The sequence below is a fragment of the Arachis hypogaea genome, chromosome 1 (genome assembly GCF_003086295.3).
Source record: "Arachis hypogaea cultivar Tifrunner chromosome 1, arahy.Tifrunner.gnm2.J5K5, whole genome shotgun sequence".
In the NCBI taxonomy this organism is placed as follows: Eukaryota; Viridiplantae; Streptophyta; class Magnoliopsida; order Fabales; family Fabaceae; genus Arachis; species Arachis hypogaea.
In genome coordinates, this window is record NC_092036.1 from 52,227,345 (window position 1) to 52,250,526 (window position 23,182).

The following is a 23,182-nucleotide window of genomic DNA, read 5'->3' on the forward strand; positions in this document are numbered from 1 at the left end:
CCTTCGGCTTTCCCGAGATCTTATATGTTAATTATGTGGGCAATGTTACCATGTTGAGAACCTCCGGTTCTCATCCCATACATATTTGTAGTTTTCAGATGCAGGACGTGAGGCACCTCGCTGAGGCATACTGAAAGCTTCTGATAGCGGAGATTCTTGTCTTTGGGACTTTACTTGAATATATGTATATATGTAGATACTTTTATCTCCACTACTTATGTATTGATGTATTAACTTCTTCTTAGAGGTTATTTTTGAGAAATAGGTTTTGTAACTCTGTATCTTGGGCTTATTTTGGGTTCTCTTATATATATGTTATATACTTATGTGCTCAAGCCGGTTTGTTTTCACGAGCCGAGTCCTGAGTTTTGATATTTGTACCTTGGAGCTCTCTTTTGATTATATCTATATTAGCTTCTCTTATCTTTCCATTTTTCATTTACGTAGCGTGAGTTTTGTGCTTTTCATTTTACCATTTTCGATTTTAACCTTTCTCAAAGGCTCCTAGTTATAAATCTTTTTCACTATATTATGTATATATTTTTTTTTACTTTTAGAAGTCGTAGCCCCTCGCCACCTCTGTTTTACATCCTAGGTGTAAACCTCTGTGTGGTAGAGTGTTACAATAGGCTTCCCTCAAAATCTACATCTGTCAATAACACTCCGCCAACGCCTGCTCCAGTTACAATCCCACCCAATTTTGATGACGATGCAAAAGAGAATGTATACAGATAGGGTAATAAATGACAACAATCCGTTAGATGAAGTTATCATGTGGTACCTCACGCACTATACGTTGGAACTAACATGAAGAGGTCTAAAGACATTAAAAAGGAGGGAATGGGTCGACGGTCGGGTAAACAATCTAAAAAAGAATAGTTATGTACATTGGATTTTAACCTATTTTGTTACCTTTTTTTTCCCTTTATGCTTTTATACATGTGCAGGTGATAGAGTGCATGTGTGCCATCTTTAATGAGCTCCCAGCCAAGAGGGTTTTAAGAAGAATTCTACTGTGTTAACCCAATGACACTGGTAGGATGAACACCTATCAATTTACTTTTTACTTGTGTTTACACCGATACACTTAGTAATAAACTAATCCGGACTAAATATGTATAGGGACGGGTTATGACACCGATGAATGTTGAAAAATTTGAGGACAAATACAACTCAAAGTATGTGGGGTTAACACAATGCTGGGGGAACGAAATCCATTTGTTCAACAAGGTAAAGGCGGCCAAGAGACATACGATATATGTTAAAAAATATTACATCCAACAAGTATAAAAAAATTTTTGTGCATCCCTTTTTTATCTTTGTAAGAGTATTGAAAAATATGACATAACCATGATGCAGTTCTTTGTACCCATCTACCTGAAAAATCACTGGTGGTTGTATGCTTTTTATCCAAAAAGTTCGACATTCTTTGCTCTTAACTCCCTATTTAGACCCCCTCTTAGTAATCATAAGATGAAAGTGGATGAATATGTAGTAAGTATAAACACGGTTAATACAAATTTTAGGCATGTCCAATTGAAACCAATTACCAATTGTGTCTGAATAATTTTGGTGTGTCCTCTTATATACAGGCCAAATTTATTGACGAGTTGGCCCACCTCACTTTTTCATGGTACAAAATCTAGGACGAGAGCATAGGAAATTTCGAGGTTTTGATTCAACCAAACACGTATGTTTCAATGTGATGTATTATTTTATTAGCTAGCAACATGAAATTATATTGAAGCATATTTGCTTTTCTCTTGATTGATAGTTATAACTACAGATTTTTTATCATTATTCATAGACTCATGAGATCTAGAAACTCTTGACATGGATGATTATGTTGTGCCAATTTGGACAACGATAGGTTATACATCCAAATTCAGTACACTTTGATTCTTGTCATTTCTATACAGCATGGATATGATGGATTTTTTGTGCTCTGTTCCATCGTGTTATTGGTGATTAGTACCTTTAATTTAGTCTCGTCACTAGGGACATCTTTATAAAACTATAAACTATACATGAAAGTGATTTCATTCTTTTGGCCTATGTACAATTCGTCACTTCTAAATGAGTCTCTAGATTTAATAGATCGTAAGGGGTCGTCATGATATGATGAAATTCTGATTGTAGAATGAGCTAGACTCGTGTACTTAGAATGTATCTAGTGTTTTTGTTTCTCTTCCCTTTCTTTGTCAATTAGTTGAACTCAGGATCTTGTTTTTCCTTCACAGTTTATTGATTTATTATTTTTGAGTCCAATCTTTCCCTTCTGATTGCCTGTGTTATTCTCTTGTCTTCCTTGGTCTCATTTTTTAGGTGTTTGAAGCATTTGGTCAGGTTGAGCTTGTCCAGCTGCATCTTGATGAAAGTGAAAACTGCAAAGGTTTTGGCTTTGTGCAGGTGATTAATCATGACTTTTTTGTCTAGTTAAATGCATTCAATTTTGGTTGCATCTTCCTTTTATGTTTTTATAACTTTTCCTTTTCTAAAATTATATGTTATAGTAATATTTGAAGAGGTTGCCCATAGTCTATGCAGAAGCTTTGATTGTATTGAACTGCAGTCTGCAGGACTTGAGAGACTAGTCTTATATAAAATTACAATTTTTTCTAACATTGTCAGTTGATTGAACCATTGTTTATTGTAGTTTGCACGCATTGAAAATGCGAGAAATGCACAGAGCTTGAATGGTCAATTGGAAATTGGTGGCAGGACAATCAAGGTACGTACTATTGTTTTGTCCTTAGATCTGAGTTTATTGGTCCTTGTTTGACTCAAGTTAGATTTTATATTTTGGTGAAGTTTGAGCTCATGCTTGTTTTGGAGAATGTGCACTCAAACACTCAGCTTCTGGAATGCAAGAAGTTGGAGGAAATACTGGTGATCTTAATGATGATGAAGGTGGTGGCTTGGTAAGTGATATATTTTGTCTGAAGATTTGTGTATAATATCTTTAAATGTTTGATCTCTTGAATTTCAGTCTTATAGGAAATCCAGTGTGCAGTGTTCTCTCAAACACAAACTACTGCCAACTTCAGCAGCAGCCTAAGCAACCTTACTCGACAAGCTTGGCGAATTACTTGATAAGCTTATTTTAAATTCAAAGCAGCTTTAGTTAGAAGGGTAACTTTCATTACAAAACTTGTTTATAACTTAATCATAAAGGGTTGGATCATTGGCAGTATGTATGGAGTCTTATACTATAGGCTTAACCTTAAAAGGATTAGTCCTTTCTGTGGGAAGTGGATGAAGAATAAATAGTACAATAATTAGTAAAAGGTTGAATGAATCTGATTAATATAAAAAATTGTGAAACTTTTACAGGTTGCATTCAGGACCAAGGTATTCCATCCCAAAATAAATAGTAATGGCAATATTTGCCTAGATATACTGAAAGAACAATAGAGTCCTGCTCTTACCATATCCAAGATAATGCATGCATGGACATATTTTTCTTCTTCTATTTTATGATATGATATGTTGTATAAATGCTTATTGTTAAAGCTAATGATTTTACGTAGGTGCTGCTGTCAATATGTTCATTGCTAACAGGTCCTGCTGTCAATATGGTATAAAAATTGTATTTTATAAAACGATCTTGCAGTCTAAACAGAGCACAAATTATTTTTTGTTTTTGTTTAAATGTGATTTTGTATTTTTTTTTTTCTTTAGGATGAGTTAAGACAATTCAAACATGGCTAGTAGCCTTAAGGGAGGTGTAAGAGTAAAGAATCCAAACATGGCTAGTAGCACTAAGAAGATGCACTGAAACTTAGCTTAGTCTTCATTCAAAACTATTTAGTATTAACATATACGGAAGTTGCTATCATTACCACAAAAGGTTTCCTTCTTTAACATTTCTTCTTTATTTCTTTTAATAAAAAATATCATAAAAATAGGTTATCACATGTAATTTCTTCCTACAGAGAACCAAAGACATCAAGAGCCATACGGTATCTAATCCCATAGGTCCATATGATCCTTCATTTGCAAGTTCCAACAATAACCTTACCATTCACATAAACATAACATGCTTTCTTTATTGCTATATATTCTGCACCTGATCCCCCCACTAGTCTTTTAAAACTATATTTTTCATCATATTTTCTATGTTGGTGACAAACATATTTGTCTATTTTTAACCAATAATTCCAATTCCATAGACTTTGAAATTAAAATCATCATCCATTTTGAACCCACTAGACTATATGATGGATGGTGATGATGAGTATATTCAAGCATCTAAAGGGAAGAATGTTGAAAGTTTCACATATTCAGAGTAGCACTACCACAGAACAAAAATGCTAAGAAGAAAAAGAGTAAGATAGAGAACAAGAGAAGGTTCAGTGATGAGCAAATTAGATCACTTGAGTGCATATTTGAGTCAGAGTCCAAGCTTGAGCCAAAGAAAAAGATTCAGCTAGCAAGAGATATTGGATTGCAGCCAAGGCAAGTTACTATATGGTTTCAGAACAGAAGGGCTTTATATGATTGATATAAGAAATATATTGGATGATTGATAAATCCATTTCAGCTTATTTGTGAAGTCTGTTTCTCCTCTTGGACTCTGACACTAGTGTTTACCTGACAGATCACTTTTCCTTTTAATGGTCCTTTATAGAAAGCATATGGACTTGCCTCCTAAATTTGACAGATCACAAGTTTAGTTAAGGTATGTATCTGAATATATTATGAATTGTTAAAGAATGTCATTTTAATAAATTTTCTTTAATTTTCTGTTTTACCTTTTAATAAAATGTGTACAGGATATAGTTGGTAGAGACGGAGATCGCAGCCGTGGCCGAGGCCGAGGCCGAAAGGGGAGCCTCAAATTCACATCATGCCTACTCCGGGTGTGCCAAGATCATGCACTCAACAAGCCAATAAATCTTCCAACACTGCCTCACATGGTGTGCAGAGTGATCCAAGCTATTTAATTACTTTACTTTAAATATTCTGTATTATTAGTAGATTGCAATTTAAATGAATATAAGTCTAAATTTAATTATTTATCTTATTTTGAGTTTTTATGTTAGAGGATTATTTATTACTTTGATAAGTTTGTAAACTCATTATCTAATATTTAGTATAAATTTTATATTTATATTTAAAAGTTTATTTGTCTTGTTATCTAATATTCTGTATAAATTTTATTTATATATTTAAAAGTTATTTGCATTAATTGTTCACTATTTTTCAAATAAAAAAAATAATTAAAACATATAACTATTAAAATCGACGATAACTGTGTCGATTTTATTGAATCAAATATTGCGGTCGATTTTATTAAGAATATTTTAGACGAAACTGTTGTCGATTTTATTGAATCAAATATCGACAGCGCTATTATCAATTTTATTAAGCATATTATAGGCAAAAATGTTGTCGATTTATTTGAAACAAATATCTGACATAAGTGCCGTCGATTTTATATAATAAAATATATAAAATCGACGGCAACATTGTCGATTTTAGTAAGTAGGTAGAATTTTCAAAATCATATTATAGACGAAAGAACTGTCGATTTTATTATATTATTATCGATGACAAAGCAAGCCGTCGATTTTAATAGAATTTTAAAAAATCAACAAGCTTAATAGCGACCATCTCCTGCGTCCACTTTGCCGTCGAAATTTAATATTATCGACGGCTTAGCTGTCGATTTGGTCGTCGATTTTAACGATGTTTCTTGTAGTGATACATTTAGTAATTTTAAATGCGTTAATGTTTAAATAAGTAATAAAAAAGTCTAACTAATAATAAAAAAATTGTTGAAAACTATAGACATTGTGGTATTAATCTTAAACCATCAACATCAAAATCTCTAACACCAACCGGCAGTTGCATAAATAAAATCTTCACAATATACGTGGAGGCAATTATGGGAAACAAAAGTGAATTTTTATTTCCGCAACAATTTTTTTCCTTTTACATAGTCATTATTTTTTTTATTGTGAATTGCTCAATCCAAATTCGCAAACTAAATATTTAGAAGACTAAGTGATTAAGTAACTCACATATATTTTTATTTTCGTACTTCAAAACGTGAAAATATTAAAAATAGAAAAATGTAACTAACAAATAATTAATAATCAATCAATTGAATGATATTAGATAGATATTACAAAATTTTTTCGAATTTAGAACTTAATTTATAAACTTGAAAATAATAATAATAATAATAATAATAATAATAATAATAATAATAATAATAATAATAATAATAATAATAATAATAATAATAATAAGTATAAAGTAGAAAATTTACCTACAGAGGACTATGACGAATGAATTCTTGCGTGGTCTAGAATTTCACAATTAAAGTCTCGTTGAAAGTATAGCTTCTAAACCAGCAAAGAATCTTTTCGTACAAAAACTTGTTTGTCACTAAAGCAAACCCAATAAAAATAAACCGAAGTATTCAAACATCGGGTCATCTCTTAAGGAATTGCAGGGAGGTGTGTTATTTTTGGTTATGGAAACAGGTATATTTTTGGATTTTTGAAATAGGGAACAGGAAAATAAACTGCCCCTAACGATTTTTGTTAATTCTGCAGATCGCGCATGTCACGCGTATGCATCAGTCACGCGTTTATGTCGCTGGTCGTTTTGGCGTGTTACGCGTTCGCGTCAAGCACGTGCTCGCATCATATTGCAGAACTCCAATCCAGGCGTACGCGTCAGGCATGCGAACGCGTCGTTGCAATTTTCTCCATGTCACGCGCACGCGTGAACCATGCGTGCGCGTCGCTGCTCGCTGGATTCCTTCCACTTTTGCATACTTCCTTTCCATCCTCTAAGCCATTCCTGCCCTATAAACTCTGAAATTACTTAACACACATATCAAAGCATCGAATGATAATAAGAGAGGATTAAACATAGCAAATTTAAGGCCCAAAGAAGCATGTTTTCAATCATAGCACAAAATTAAGAAGGAATTGTAAAATCATGCAAATCATATGAATAAGTGAGTAAAGAATTGATAAAAACAACTCAAATTAGCACAAGATAAACCATGAAATAGTGGTTTATCAGACTAGTACTCTTCTATAGAATTTTTTGTAAAGAACGTGAGAAAGAGAAAGAAAAGAACATACGAGAGAGCAGGGACCAATCGAGGCTCATGAGGAGGGGGGCACTTGCCCTCACTAGATAAAAAAAAATAATATTATTATATGAATTAATATATTTATTCTAGTGTAATTATGTTTTTGTCTCAGAAAAATTTATAAAATTTATTTTAAAATTTATGTTAAAAATAAATTTTTATTAAATTTAACCTATAACCATATTTATTTTATTAAATTTAATTTAATATTAAAATTAAAAATAAGTAAATAAACAAACTCAATAAAAAATTAATGAACAGTGTTAATATAATTTTTAGAATTAATCAACTAGGTAATTATCAAATAAAATTTCAGTTCTCTAAATATAAGTAAAATTACCTGTATCTAATTTTGTCTTCAAAAATTAGTTAAAATAAAAAAATAGTATCTATCTATTAATTAATAATATTTTTATTTTAATATTATATAAAAAAATTTTAATTTTATATCATAAATAATATTATTTATAACAACTATTTTAAATTAAAGAATATTTTATGTCATAAATATTATAACGAATAAACTTTCTAATTGAATGAGAGGTAATTAATATTAAAAATTATAATAAGTAGTAGAATAATTATTTAAAAGCATAGAATTAATTTTGATATATTAAAATATGTATATATTTTTACATAATCATTTAATTATATTTATTTTTTAGATAATTATTTACATGATGAATATAAAATATTATTTTTTTAATTATAATACATAATTAAATAAATGCATAAAATTTTTAATTTGATAGTATATCAAAATTAAATTAAAGTATTTTAATAATAAGAATGTTCATTAATTCTTTTTAATTTTTATATCTCCGTTATATTTTTAGTATAATTAACAATGTTAAAAAATTTATTTTAAGATATATATTTTTGTCCCCACTTCTAAAATTTTCTGGGTTCGTCACTGCGAGAGAAAGAAAGAGAGGAGCATAGAGAGAATGAAAAAATGATAAAGTAACTATTTTATGAAGTGAGTAAAAAGTTAGAGAAATTTTAGTATTTGAAATTTAAATTAATTTTTATTACCAACATGTTTATCTACAAAGAATGTGTTTTAATTAAAATTTAATTAAATAATATTATTTAAATTAAAAGACTAATTAAAGACTAAAAGCTAAAGGACAACTAGTATTTTCTCTAACTTTAATAAAGAGTATTGGGCATGTAATTTAACAAATTTGTTTCCTTATAAAAAACATTTCATGGAGTACTCTTATAAAAATTATATTAAAGTAATTTTTTATTTTATAACCTTTTATATTTTGAAATTCAAAATTTTGTATTTTTATTCAAAGTTTATTTTTGTATGTTATTTTAATTCTCAAAATTATTAATATTAGTTTTAGTTGTTAATTTCTAGGATAAATAAAAGATGTGACTTCTTTATAAATTAAATAATTCAAAAATTACTTATTATAGAAGAATTTAAGTTTATTATTGAAGAATTTAAGTTTACTTTTAAATGATTCGAAATAAATATAATTTATTTAATTTTTTAAACTTTACATTAATTATTAAAATTATGATATAATAGATGTACTCTTATAAAAAATAAAAATGGCTTATAACTAATTTTTTTATCTAAAAAAATATGACTCAATAACTATAAAGTTTAATTTAAACAACCATAGATAGATAAGTAAAATAAGTAATAGAAAGCAGATATAAAATTCAAGTTTTTTGTTATGTGGTATAAAAAAATTATACCGTAACAAATTCTACTATTCTGATACATAATGGTATAAAATTTAACATTATACTTTTCTAGAGTCCTCTATTTTTTTTTAATTTGTATGCTTATTTTTGTGCTTTGTTTTAATTTTATTAAACCAAAAAGTACTATTTTTATGCACTAGATAATAAACTCATAATAAAAAAAATTAAATTTACTCTTTCATTATATTTATAGGAGTGTAATAAATCATAAACTAATACAAGTGATAATTAAAGTAGTATTCATCTTTAAGTGTAATAATTAGGAACTAATACATAGTAGTAATTAATTGTGATTGAAAAAGAGAAGATGGAAGGAGAATAAGAAAAGAAGATGGAAGAGAGAATAAACCAATACATAATAATGGTGGTAAGACAATAATAGATATGTGTATAGAGAATGGTAAGAAAAAAGAATAATAAAAATAAAAATTAAAAATTCTAAAAAAAATAATAAAACTGAAGATAATTTAAGATGTTGAATATAAAATTAAAAGAAATAAAAAATTTTAGCCATCAAAATTAAACCTAAATGTTTATATCTGCTTCAAATTAAAAAAGATTGAGAAAATAAATAAATTTACATATATTTATAGATTTTTGTCTTGATTTTTACACATAATAACAATGTAATGATTTTAGTATACCTAAATTAATTCAAATTTAATTATTCTATACATTAAAAAAATTAAATAACTTATAAAATTTTTATTTACTTCTTATTTATTAATAATTTATTATTTATTAATTTTTTTATTTTTATCTCAAATTTATAATTTAAAAATATAAAAATTAATTTTCTAAAAATATTAGAAAAAAACTAACAATATAGTAGTTGCTATTCTGTTTTTAAAATTAAATAAAACTTTACAAAAATCTTAACAATTTTATTATTTAGAGAAATAGAAGTTGATATATTAGATTTAGAGAAAGGTTAAAAATTACTACAAATAGTATTGAGAGCAAGAGAGTTACTCAACAATGTCAAATTTTTTATAGGTCAGTTGTATATGTTAATAGTAACAAAAATAATAGTATTAATATAATATTATTTTTTTAAGAAGATATAATATATTTGATATTTTTTTATAAATTATTGACAAATTTGATAATTTGAACAAAAATATTGAATGCTTGATATTTTAAATTTTTTCTTAAAACAATAAAATATGACTTAACAAGCAAGTGTGAAAATAAGTATCTATATAATAGTTATACATATAGATATCTAAATCAAACAAAAAAGTTTTTTTTTTTTGGCAAATCTTCAACCACTCAAAAGTTAACACAATAGGTAGTTATGGATCAAAGTGATAAATAACCATGAGTGTTGCGATAATGATATGGTGGTAACTAATTGTGGTTGTGATGAATGGAAGAAAAAAAAATAAGGAAAGAGAATAAAACAAGGCAACATAATAGTGACGGTGAGATAATAATAGTTATATATGTATAAAAAATGATAAGAGAAAAGGATAGCATATGATATGATGATATGATATATGATAATCAAAGTAAAAACTAATAGTTTTAAAAGAATAATAAAATTAAAAATAATTAAAAATATTCAATATAAGATTGAAGAAATAACTTTTTTTTATCTATTAGAATTATGCATTGAGATAAAGAGTGTTTTGAAAAATAAAATTTTAAATTTACTTCAAACTAAATAGGATTGAGAAAATAAATAAACTTAAGGTTTAATTACTCTGTTGGTCCCTATAGTTTAGCAAAATTTTCAATTAGGTCCTTATACTTTTTTTTTTAATTGGGTCCCTGCACTAATTTTTTTTTTCAATTAGGTCCCTCTTGATAGTAATTGGCTTAATTTAATAGGGACCAAACTAAAAAAAATTTGGTGTAGGGATCCAAATAAAAGGGAAAAAGTGTAGGAACTGAATTAAAAAAATTGGTGTAAGGACTCAATTAAAAGGAAAAAAACTACAGGGACCTAATTAAAAATTTTGCAAAACTATAGGGACCAACAGCGTAATTAAACCTAAACTTATTAATAACATTTATAGATAACTAATTTGTAAATAATGTTAGTAAACACTACAAGAAAAACGCTGAGAACCGTCGGATTTACTATCAAATTTAGCGATGACAATTACCGTCGGACTTAGAGGCGAATTTAGCAATGGGTTTGATGAGAAATTCGTCATGTCAAATAATTACTAGTAGATAGTCTCTCTTCCGACGGTAAATCTGCCGGTAACTTTCGGTGGGAAACCGCAAAAAATTGGCGCCAAATAGCGTCGGAGTTATGATGCGTGAGCATCTTTCCTATCTTTTCCTAGTGAATTTGCATCTAATTTATTGAGTTTAATAAAGAATTAATTATCTTTTAGCCAATATGGATGCTACTTTGAGTCTTTACAATTTTGTTTATTTTAGGTAGCATTCGGCTGGATTTGATGGAGTTTCTGCAGCTCAAGAATTAAAGGAGATATCAGTGAGGATCTGACGTTAAGGATTTTTGCCAGTAAAGAATGTCATAAAAACAGTCGCGTTGTAGATATAGTTGATAAATCCCATTTGTAGGGTTTATCTTGTAGTGATTTTAGGGAATTTTATAACCTTTTACCCACATTTATGCAATGAAATAGCATGGTTTTGTATATTCTCCTTTAATTGTGCTTAAGAGTGAAAACATGCTTTTTAGGACCTAAAATAGCTAAATTTAATTCACCTTGATTCTATTAGATGCCTTGATATGTTTGTTAAGTGATTTCAGGTTTAGGAGGCAAAGATTGGATCAAGGGAATGAAGAAAAAGCATGTAAAGTTGGAGAACTCATGAAGAAATGATGGAACCAAAAAGCTGTCAAGCCTGACCTCTTTGCACTTAATTGACCATAACTTGAGCTACAGAGGTCCAAATGATGCCGTTCCAGTTGGGTTAGAAAGCTAACATCCGGGGCTTCGAAACGATATAAGATTTGCCATAGTTGCATCGCGCATAGAGGCGCGCACGCGCACGGTACGCGGACGCGCCGATGGTGGCACATGACCCACTTAATGCAACACGTGGCCAGCGATTTTAGAAGCCTTGTGGGCCCAATCCAACTCATTTATGATGCTATTTAAGCCAAGGATTGAAAGGGAATCAATATACTAGAGATACTTTAATCATTAGTCATAGTTTTAGTTTTAGAAGTAGTTAGAGTTAGAGAGAGAAGCTCTCACTTCTCTCTAGAATTAGGATTAGGTTTAGGTTAATCTCTCTTCTTAGATCTAGGTTTAATTCATGCTTTGATTCACTTTTCCTTTACCAATTCTTAATCTTCTCCTCCTCCTCTTTCTAGTTATGTGCTTTAATAATTGTAATTCTTCATTTTGTTTTGGATAGATTGTTGTTCCTTTGTTTTCTTTCAATAATGCAATTTGAGGTAATTCATGATAATTGTGATTTTCTTGATTGTTGTTGTTAATTCTTTTCAATAATTGTTGTTAGATTCTACTCTTGTTATCAATTTACTATGCTTTTCTTTTGTACCCTCCAAGTGTTTGATGAAATGCTTGGTTGGATTTTAGGGTAGGTTTTGTTCCTCTTGGCTTTGGTAGAGTGATTAGTGACTCTTGAGTTATCTAATTCCTTTGTTGATTGATAATTAGAAGTTGCTAATTGATTTGAATGCCTCTAAAGCTAGTCTTTCCTTTAGGAGTTGATTAGGACTTGAGGAATCAAATTGATTCATCCACTTGACTTTCCTCCATGGTTAGAGGTTAACTAAGTGGGAGCAATGAACAATTCTCATCACAATTGAGGAGAATAACTAGGATAGGACTTCTAGTTCTCATATCTTGCCAAGAGCTTTGTTAGTGTTAGTTTATTTCCTTTACCATTTATATTTCTTGCATAAAATCTCAAAAACCCCAAAATAACTCACAACCAATAACAAGACACTTTATTGTAAGTCCTAGGGAGAACGACCCGAGGTTTCAATACTTCGGTTTATAAATTTTAGGGGTTTGTACTAGTGACAAACAACTTTTTGTATGAAAGGATTATTGTTTGGTTTAGAAACTATACTTTACAACGAGAATTCATTAGTGAAATTCTAAACCGTCAAAAATCTAATCATCAAAATGGCGCTGTTGCCGGGGACTTGCAATTGTGTTACATTATTGGTTATTGTGAATATTGTGAATATGTTTGTCTTTTGCTTGTTTGTTAGTTTTTGTTAGGTTTAGGACTTCGTTGCTTATCTTTGTTAATTTTTGTTTTCTTTGCTATTATGAATTCTCATCCTCACTTTGGCTATGAGTTTGGCTCAAATTATGTTATAAGAAATGGGAACTACAATAGTAATATGCATCAAGGATTTGGGCACAACCAAAGATGGGAAGAGTCTCAAGGGATTGATCAACCTTCTTGGCAACAACCTCCAACTCCTTATGGGTATAACTCTTATCCTAATGCATATCAATCTAATGGATGTGGTAACCCTTATTGTGATTGTCAACAACCACTACCACATGCCTATGAACCACCCCCTCAACATGATTTTAAACCACCTTGCTCACAAGCCCCATATCACCAAAACCCTCCATATGACCCCAATCTTTATCAACCATACCCACCATACCCACCACCTTATGAGCCATATGAACCATACATGGAACCAACACCATTCCAACACAATTACTCTCAAGAACCACCTCAATGCACACCATCTCCATACCCTTACCAAGAAGAACCAACTTCCTACTATAAACCCTCTCTCCAAAATAATGAACCCTCTTATCCACCTCAAGCCCCAACAGATGACTCTCTCACATTGCTACTTCAAGGACAAGCGGATATGCAAAGGAACACCCTAGAATTTGTGACTAACTTGACCAAGGTAGTGTCTACCTTAGCCCACAAATTTTTGAACACTCAAGGTGCTTCCGTGGCCACATGTGAAGAATCCATTGAAGATCATAGCATGAAGGAGAGATTGGAAAACCCGGTGGAAAATGACGGAGGCTATTTTGTATTAGAACAATTGGAGGAGCCTATGGTTATTGAAGAAAAGGAAGAAGTGGTTGAAGATTTAGGGGACGTTGAGAGTCCATGGGAATGTAGCATCATGGAAAACTCTTCCAAGAAGCTTGACATTGATGTTGAGGAGGGTGCGCAATCTCCAAAGCATATCATGGTTGAAGACTTTGAAGAGGTTGATCAAGAGATGGATTCAATTATTGATGAGTTCCTATCCACAATTAAATCCTCTCCCATTGAGCTTGACATAGAGGGTAAGGAAGAAGATACCTCACCTCCCATACCCTTGGTAAGCCACGAAGAAAATATCAAATTAGAAGGAAGCTACCAAGAGGAAGAGGTTGAAGTTGATATAAGTTGTCAAGAGGTGGAAGTTACAAGGGAAGAGCACAAGAGCGTAGACATTGCAATGGCTAAGTGTGGGGAGGCCCCCCTTCCCAAGCCACCATCACCTAACATAACATTCAAGTGGGTAAAATTTCTATCCCTAAGCTTCACTTTCTCACTTGAATATGGTTTGATTGAAAATGATGGGCAACTTAGAGCTCTTTGTGGAGTTAAGAGTAAGAGGGAGTGGTGTAATGGTTGGAAAAAGAATGTTAGGCTCATTAAGGTTAAACCCTTAAGGCATAAATACTATGGTTGGAGGAATGCTAAATTGTATGGGTCTAGAAGGAGAATTTGGTGTATAAAGGAGAATTATATATGCCTACCACCCAAGTCGAATCATGATGATCAACTGGAAGATGGGTGTGAAAATAAGATATGGGATCTCGGATCACAACATGAAGACCAATTTTGGGAGCTCATATCTTGGGGAGAACCTCACCCAAGTTTGGTGAAGATGGTTGGAAATTCTGTTAACCAATTGAGGAGCAAAGATCCTTGGAGATTCAAGGATGAGTACAAACATAAGCCACCATGACAATAAGCCCCTCAAAATGTCCAACTTAAGGACTTAAACTAAAAGTGCTAGGTGGGAGACACCCCACCATGGTAAACTCTTTCCATCCTCTTTTAGTTTTGTTTAATAAGTGATTTGAGTTGCCATTGTAGGTAGATTTTCATTTCATATTGATTTGTTGGTAAAGATTGGTTGTTAGTATGTTGTATTCATTAGTAGTAGATGAATAAATCCTAAAATCAAATTGCATTTTTGTGAATTGTTTGATATTTGATTGAATAAAGAAGAGTTTTGGACATTATAGGGAGCTCTTGGGCATTTTTTTTGCTTTTTGGGCAAAAAAAAAAAAAACGGCCATCGGCGCGCTAGCACGCTGTGCGCGCGCGCACATTGCACTTCCGCAACTTCTGGTACAAAAACCAGAGAGTTGTGCGCGCGTTGTGCCAGCATTGTGCTGGGAGCACAAGCTCATCCACGCGTAAGCGCGCTGTGTGCGCGCGCGGGGATCGTCCCAACCTCATCCACGCGTAAGCGCGCTGTGCGCGCGCGCGCGGATTTGCTCCCTGCTTTTTTCCTTCCTCCTTTCTCCTTCTTTCCTCTTCTCTTCTTCTTTCTTTCTCATTTTTTTTCTTCTTCCTCTCTTGAAAGAATTTTTTTTCTTTTCTCTTGTAATATAAAAAAAAAATTTTAATAAAAAAAAATATATAATAATAAATAAATAAATAAATAAAATACTAAAAAAATTAAAAAAAATTTATTAAAAATATAAAATTTTTTTTTCTCTTCTTCCATATCCTTTTGTCTATTACATTTGCATACTTTTATTCTTTGCATTTTAATTTTGTTTCTATAATTTGTTCTCATTTTATTTTCTAAATTTCTCATTTTAATAATGGTGTTGAATTCTCTCACTCAATTGTTGAGAATTTCTTGCATTTTTTTTGTGCTTCATGACTTGTTACATTAATTGTAATATTTGTCAACACACAAGATTAGTGCTTTAGTCCTTCCTAATTTATTACCCTTTATTTTTTTTCTTGTACCGCTTCATCATTGAGTTAGGATAGAATTAAATGCTTTCATGCGTATCACTAATCTTGTTTGTGTCAATTCTTATTTGATCTTGATGCTCAATATACTCTCCATACTTTAACTTTACTCTTGCATCAAGTATCAGTTGATATGCCTTTTGCTTATATTGATTTCTCACTCACATGTTGTAGCTACCATGTAGTAGGGAATCATACTCTTATTTGGCATTAGCCCCCGCCTATGTTCTATTTGCCTTGATATCTTTGTTATAGGCTCAATTTTCTTTCCTTTTATTTCCTTCTAGGTTGGCCACCAAGAAGGGAGAAAGGAAAAATTTCTAAATGGGGCAACAAACAAGTCATCCGCACAACCTTTTGAAGGAGCCCATCAATTGTAACACCCATCCACCTTGCTCTTCTTTGCATGCACCGAGGACGGCGCAATCTTCAAGTGTGGGGAGGTCGTTCGACCGATCTCCATGGGTAAAAATTTCCTTTTCAACACCAATGTTAGTTAGTCGTTGCATTGCATGATAGGTTGCATGTTGGTTAGAATTTGTACATATTTTTACCACTTCTTTTTTTTATTAGGACTACTTGGTTAGGGTGATGATTTCCTTTCCAAGAAACTGTTTTAGGGCACCCTACCAATTTGAAAAAGAAAATTTGTGGAACTTGCTTGAAAGAATTTATTTTGGAACATGGTTTTTGAGCTAAGAACACAAGAAGTGAGTTTTGAACCTAATGGTGTGGTTACATCTTATAACCACTTATTTTCCTTCTTGTGTGCATTATTCTCTTTCTATGAATGTAATCTTTGATTTGTTCGATTCTTTATGTCCATTATTTTGTGTATTCATGCATTTATATGATTGAGGCCATCATTTCATTAGCTCACTTACCCAAATAGCTCACCTTTTATCTTCCATTGTTAGCCAAATTTGAGCCTACGATTAACCCACTTTGTTCTTATTTTAGCACATTACAAGCCTTAAAGTGAAAAAACAATAATTGTTCCTTATTTGGATCTTTGATTAGCTTAGGCTAGTGTGTCTAACATTCAAGTGTGGAAATCTTGGGACATTGGGTGAATAAAAGGGTAGTTTTGTACTTTTATTGAAAATATTGGGAATTGGGTACATACTCATGTATTAATTAAAATGTATAGACCTTATGCATTGATGCTCTTGTATGTAGCTTGAAAGAAAAAAAAAAGAAAAAAAAAGGGGGGAAAATGTAGATATCAAAAAAGAAAAGAAAGAAAAAGAAAAAAAGAAAGAAATAAAAAGGGGACAAAATGCCCCAAGGTAAAGTCCAATAAAGATCAATGCATAAGTGTTGTGAAATGAAAAGGGATACATGAGTATGTGAAAAAGTGAAGAATGGGTAGTTAGGTTAGAATTTAATTGTATAGGATGTCATAGGTTAGGTGGGAAGTCTAAGCCTATCAAGGATTCAAACTTCAAGCTCACTTGACCAAATATGCATCCTACCTTAACCCTAGCCCCATCACAACCTAAAGAAAAGACCTCATGATAATTGTATGCGTGCATTGAATAATTGTTGATTGTTAGATGAAAAATAAATCTTGGAAAGCATGATTAGGGGAGAATTGAGAGAATCAACCCCAAACACCGAGCGACTAGAGTGCAAACACTTCCGGTGAGGGTTCGATGCTCAACTCCTTGATTCCCGGCTTTCATGAGCGTTCTTTTTGCAAGTCGATTTGAACTTCATTTTCATACTTGAATTGGTAGGATTCATGAATCGTCATATGACCTTAGCCCTACCCATTTATACATGCACTTGGAGGATTGATTTATTTTTAACCAAGTAGGTAAAACCATTTTGCATTTAGTTGCATCCATTTAGATAATTGCATGTAGTTTAGGTTGCATAAAGTTTATTTACATTGAATAAATGTTGATACCCTTTGTTTCTCTCTTGGCTTAAGCATGAGGACATGCTTGGTTTAAGTGTGGGGAGGTTGATAAACCCCATTTGTAGGGTTTATCTTATAGTGATTTTAGGAAATTTTATAACCTTTTACCCACATTTATGCAATGAAATAGCATGGTTTTGTATATTCTCCTTTAATTGTGCTTAAGAGTGAAAACATGCTTTTTAGGACCTAAAATAGCTAAATTTAATTCACCTTGATTCTATTAGATGCCTTGATATGATTTTTAAGTGATTTCAGGTTTATGAGGCAAAGATTGGATCAAGGGAATGAAGAAAAAGCATGTAAAGTTGGAGAACTCATGAAGAAATGATGGAACCAAAAAGCTGTCAAGCCTGACCTCTTCGCACTTAATTGACCATAACTTGAGCTACAGAGGTCCAAATGATGCCGTTCTAGTTGGGTTAGAAAGCTAACATCCGGGGCCTCGAAACGATATAAGATTTGCCATAGTTGCATCGCGCATAGGGGCGCGCACGCGCACGGTACGCGGACGCGCCGATGGTGGCACATGACCCACTTAATGCAACACGTGGCCAGCGATTTTAGAAGCCTTGTGGGCCCAATCCAACTCATTTCTGATGCTATTTAAGCCAAGGATTGAAGGGGAATCAATATACTGGAGATACTTTAATCATTAGTCATAGTTTTAGTTTTAGAAGTAGTTAGAGTTAGAGAGAGAAGCTCTCACTTCTCTCTAGAATTAGGATTAGGTTTAGGTTAATCTCTCTTCTTAGATCTAGGTTTAATTCATGCTTTGATTCACTTTTCCTTTACCAATTCTTAATCTTCTCCTCCTCCTCTTTCTAGTTATGTGCTTTAATAATTGTAATTCTTCATTTTGTTTTGGATAGATTGTTGTTCCTTTGTTTTCTTTCAATAATGCAATTTGAGGTAATTCATGATAATTGTGATTTCCTTGATTGTTGTTGTTAATTCTTTTCAATAATTGTTGTTAGATTCTACTCTTGTTATCAATTTACTATGCTTTTCTTTTGTACCCTCCAAGTGTTTGATGAAATGCTTGGTTGGATTTTAGGGTAGGTTTTGTTCCTCTTGGCTTTGGTAGAGTGATTAGTGACTCTTGAGTTATCTAATTCCTTTGTTGATTGATAATTAGAAGTTGCTAATTGATTTGAATGCCTCTAAAGCTAGTCTTTCCTTTAGGAGTTGATTAGGACTTGAGGAATCAAATTAATTCATCCACTTGACTTTCCTCCATGGTTAGAGGTTAACTAAGTGGGAGCAATGAACAATTCTCATCACAATTGAGGAGGATAACTAGGATAGGACTTCTAGTTCTCATATCTTGACAAGAGCTTTGTTAGTGTTAGTTTATTTCCTTTACCATTTATATTTCTTGTATAAAATCTCAAAAACCCCAAAATAACTCACAACCAATAACAAGACACTTTATTGTAAGTCCTAGGGAGAACGACCCGAGGTTCCAATACTTCGGTTTATAAATTTTAGGGGTTTGTACTAGTGACAAACAACTTTTTGTATGAAAGGATTATTGTTTGGTTTAGAAACTATACTTTACAACGAGAATTCATTAGTGAAATTCTAAACCGTCAAAAATCTAATCATCAATAGTCTCTAAACCGACGGAAATCCCGTCGTACAAACGTTTTGGTTGTCACAAGTAACAAACCCCTTAAAATTGATAACAGAGTATTTAAACCTCGGGTCGTCTTCTCAAGGAATTGCAGGGAGGTATGTTCTTATTATTGGTTATGGAGATTGTAAATTTGGGGGGTTTGATAAAGTAGTGGTAGGGTTTTTAGAAATTAAGGGAGCAGTATGTTGAATGGTAAGTAACATAAAATAATAATAATAAAATCTCTTAGCAAGGTATGGAGAACTGGAGGTCCTATCCTAGTTATCCTTATCAATTGTGATGAGAATTGGATTCTTCCCCCACCTTATTAACCCCTAACTATGAAGGTAAGTTAAGTGGACAAATTAATTCCAATTTTCAATCAACAATGAGTTTGATAACTCAAGAGTTACCAAGGTCTCAACCAAAGCCAAAAGAAAGAAAATATGTAAGTTAAATTGAGAGCACTTATAAATAAAGCAAAGCAAAATTAAATCTGAAAATACCTCGAATTGAATTAATAATAGAAGATCAATCTAAACATAAAGCGTTCATAAATTAAATTGAAAAAATAAGTAAAAATAAAGAACCTGGGATTGAGAGTTACTCCTAAAACTAAGAGAAATCCTAAATCCTAAGAGAGAGAGGAGAGAACCTCTCTCAAAACTAATCTAAATCATGAGAAGTGAATTATGAGAGCCTCCTTATGAATGGATGCATTCCCCCACTTTATAACCTCTGGTCTATGCTTTCTGGACTTGGATTTGGGCCAAAAAGGGGTTTAGAACTCGCTGGGGCGTGTTCTATAATTTTCTGGTGCGTGGCCTCTGTCACGCGTCCGCGTGGGTCACGCGGTCGTGTCATTCGAAGCTTTTCCTTGCCACGCGGTCGCGTCAGTCATGCGACCATGTCATGTGCGTTCTGCTTAAGGCGTGCGGTCGCGTCAGTCATGCGGCTGCGTTGCTGAATCTTCGCTTCTGGCACGCGATCGCGTCGTCCATGCGATCGCGTGAACACCAGTTTCCTTAAAGCTCCGTTTTGCTTTCTCCTTCCATTTTGTATGTTTCCTTTTCCATCCTCTAAGTCATTCCGCCTTAGAAAATCTGAAACTACTCAACATACTAATCACGGCATCGAATGGAAATAAAGGTAATTAAAATAATTAATTTTTAAAGCTTAGAAAACAAGTTTTTCACAATATGACATAATAAGGAAGGGAAAGTAAAACCATGCAATTAATGTGAATAAGTAGGTGAAGGATTATATAAATCACTCAAATTAAGCACAAAAGAACTCACAAAATATGGGTTTATCAGGATCGACGCGTACGCGTGACTGACGCGTGCGCGTGATTTGGAGCTTTCCACGGCGACGCGTGTGCGTGACTGATGCATACGCGTGATTTGAAAATTTGCACAGCGACGCATGCGCGTGACCAACGCGTCCGCGTGACTCGCGAAAAAGACCATCGACACGTACGCGTGACTGACGCGTACGCGTGACTTGCGCCACCTGCAGAAAACGTAAAAAAATACTGGGGTGATTTTTGCACTGCTTTTGACCCAGTTTTCAGCGCAGAAAGTACAGATTAGAGGCTGCAGAGTGAAGGAATCAAGTGGTCCCTGATGAGCTGATAATTTATACCCTTTTGGCATTGTTTTTACATAGTTTTTAGTATGTTTTAGTTAGTTTTTATTATATTTTTATTAGTTTTTATTCAAAAAGACTTTACTATGAGTTTGTGTGTTTTTCTATGATTTCAGGTATTTTTTGGCTGAAATTGAGGGACCTAAGCAAAAATCTGATTCAGAGGCTGAGAAAGGACTGCAGATGCTGTTGTATTCTGACCCTCCTGCACTCGAAATGGATTTTCTGGAGCTACAGAATCCCAACTAGCGCGTTCTTACTTGCGTTGGAAAGTAGACATCCTGGGCTTTCCAGCAATATATAATAGTCTATATTTTGCCCGTGACTTGATAGCCTAAACTGGCATTAAAAGCCAGCCTAAAACTTTCTGGCGTAAAACGCTAGAACTGGTACCTGTTTTGGCGTTAAACGCCCATTTTGGCACCCAGAGTGGCGTTTAATGCCAACTTGGAGTATATGCACGTGTAAGCTTGAAAGCTCAGCCCAAACACTCACCAAGTGGGTCCCGGAAGTGGATTTCTACCCTATCTGCACTTAGTTACTCAATTTCTGTAAATCTAAGTTACTAATTTAGTATAAAAACTACTTTTAGAGATTTATTTTGCAACTGATGACATTTTTTACACTTCATATTGTATTTCTGACGGCATGTGTCTCTAAACCCCATAGGTGGGGGTGAGGAGCTCTGCTGTGTTTCAATGGATTAATGCAATCACTATTGTTTTCTATTCAATCACGCTTGATTCTATTCTAAGATATTCACTCGTACTTCAATCGGAGAAGATGATGATCCGTGACACTCATCATTATTCTCACATCTATGAACGCGTGCCTGACAACCACTCTGTTCTATTTGAGCTCAACATAGTCATTGGGCGACAGCTTGAGTGCATATCTCTTGGGTTTAAAATAAACTCTAACAGCAAAATAAACTAAAATAAAGGCCTAAAAATTCAAAAATTAATAATAAATTATGCTTCCTATATTGAAAAGCATTATTGGGTTTCTTACTGTCCTGACTTAGCCCAATGGGCCTTATGAGTTGTCACCATTTCACCACCGCTGTTTTTGAGACAAACTCTTGTTCTCCTTGATGTCTAAAATCGGCAAAGTATAATTCTTCTAGTATTCAGATCCTTGAATATGTCAAGATTACCATTCTGCCCCTTGTCTCTAAAATGACAAAAATGCCTCTTGAACACGTATTATCTTCTCTCTCTTCAAAATGATTTGTCCTCGAAACTTGTCCACAGTTTGGAATTAGTTGTCTTTCTTTCTCTTCATCCATATTAATGCCTCCATAATTGACTAGTGAATCTACAAAATGTTGAACAATTCTTTTGGAATTTAATGATACTAATGTGCTCTTATCTAAGCTAGAACTGTCTAGATCTCTCTCACAAGTGTGTTTGTATCTCTCAATTTCTTTTTCACTCATTGACTCCTCTTGCTCACTATTCTCCTCTTTTTTCTCAAAACTCTTGCTTTCAATCAAACATGGATTCTTTTCACTCAAACACTCACTCTCTTTCTCAGTTTTTTTTCTCTCATATTTTTCAAATTGCTCACATTCCAAGGACCCAGTTGAGAACTTCTATACTTTTGGATCCTCCAAGGACACATCATCTACAACATACTCAACAAATTCTTCCATCTTTGGCTTTGAAGAAGAATTAAATATAGGTATAGGAGAAATCATCTTCTTGTGTCGATCTATAATATTCTTCTTGAAATCAGGAACTCTAACTTATGTCTGACCCTCAAATTTTACTCATTTGGAATCCTAAATTGCTATAAATTATTGCATTTGCTCCATATCAATGGTCAATTTGACCAACTCCTCCACGATCGCGTAATAATAACGTTGGACTTTATCTGTAAGTTCTTCGCATAATCCAAACAAAAATCGTTCCATAAGAACCTCATGACTCTTTTTAATATTAGCCTTATCCATCAAATATAGAAAATCCTTGTGGTACTCCATCACTGATTGTAAACCTTGTTGCAACTTACAAAATTTTTCAAAAAATTCGTTGTGGTATGATGGTGGCAAAATCCGATTCCTCATGTGGTATGATGATGGCACAAACTGGTTCCTCATGATTTTCTTCATCTTCTCCCAGCTGCAAATTGGACTTTTTTCGTACCATCTTCTAGATCTTCCTAATGCAGTCCACCATATACGGGCATCGTCGAAAAAATTGATTTGTAC

General features: G+C 32.7%; 1 long non-coding RNA gene across 1 annotated transcript; it reads left to right on the forward strand.

The window, feature by feature from the left end:
• The first annotated feature begins 4,509 nt into the window (after positions 1-4,509).
• On the forward strand, positions 4,510-5,021 carry LOC140183946 (uncharacterized). Its single transcript, XR_011880534.1, has 2 exons — positions 4,510-4,681; positions 4,776-5,021. It is a non-coding gene; the product is annotated as an uncharacterized lncRNA (long non-coding RNA).
• The last annotated feature ends 18,161 nt before the right edge of the window (positions 5,022-23,182 follow it).